Below are 1,357 nucleotides of genomic sequence, written 5' to 3' on the forward strand. Positions count from 1 at the left end.
GCCGCACAGCCCTCATCCCGGCCTCGGCGCAGGGCGCGCGTGGAGGCCACTTGCAGCGTGGTTTCCACCCATGACCTCCCAGCTCTCCAAGCCCCGTCTGGTCACCCGGAGGGCCCTTCGAGTTCCGAAGTTGGGCCCGATTCCCGCTCACCTACTGGGGACGGGTGTGCAGATGCCACAGGACCCATGAGGAAGCCTGGATTAGGCTCCTGGGCAACCCAGGGGGGTCTGACTCGGACCAGGAGCCTGCAGTGACGCGGAAGGAGCAGGAAATCAAAGGGGGTGTCCCCAAGAGGGAAGCAAAGTATCTGGGAGCATGCACCCCTAACCTCAGAAACTGGGTCTTAATGGTCTGTGTATCCCGGAGGCCAGCATGGTGCTGGGCCCAAGTGGACAGTCCGTAAAGCATGAAGCTGGCTAACATTTCGCCAGCATTTATTTTGTGCTGAGCTTGGTTAACTCATTTAATCTCCACAACAACCCTATGAGGTGAAGTTATTACTCCAATCATCACAGGTGAGGAGAGCGGGGCTGGGGGTGCACCTGAGAGCCCCAGGAAGGTCCAGCTCACTGGGCTTCCCCAGGCTGAAGGGACTGCATCAGAACTGCCAGGCATGATGGCAAAGAACCTGAGCAGGCGAGATGCCACTCAGCACACATGCTCTGTTCCCTTCTCAGAGGGGCCCTGGGGTGGTGACCCCGCTGGCCACTGCAAGTGCCTCCTGCCAGCAGACATGCCAAGCACACATATGACTTCAGAGGAACTAGAAAAGGTCGAAGAATTTAAGGCTTCACATTGGCGTGCAGCTTCTGCCTTCAGCTCCTTTCACTACATGATGCTGCTCAATCTCCCAAACAAACCTGACATGGGCAGCACCGTCATCCTTTGGTGTGAGTCTTTGGGGCTTAGCAGGGCCCGGACAGTTCTCTGAGGTGCCCAGGTGGCTAGTGGCATGTCCCTGGCACCTGTCCTTGGTGCTTCCTGCCACCCCAGGAAGAGTGGGGTGTGGAGAAAACATGAGGTTCTCTTAGGATAACGTCTGAAATGGAAGTGAGACAAGGAAGAGCACTGCGCGGGGCACATGCCATCATAAGGAATATGTGTCAGTGCCCCGCAGAGTGTGGGATTCCCCGAAGGTCCCGCTCGGATGAAACATGTTGGACTGGTGGTGGGATGTCCCCTCTCCATCGCCGGTGTTCGGTGAAGTGTCCTTCTCCTGCTGGTGGGCCTCGGGCGCCCTCAGGACGAGACTGTCGCAGTCACGCCATGAACCCCAGGTTCTTGTGCAGGGCCAGGCACGGATATGTGATGAACAAACACTGTTTGTTTCACTGCCGCGTGCGGGATGCTCCCTGC

Source organism: Myotis brandtii, unplaced genomic scaffold, assembly GCF_000412655.1.
Source record: "Myotis brandtii unplaced genomic scaffold, ASM41265v1 scaffold64, whole genome shotgun sequence".
NCBI lineage: Eukaryota > Metazoa > Chordata > Mammalia > Chiroptera > Vespertilionidae > Myotis > Myotis brandtii.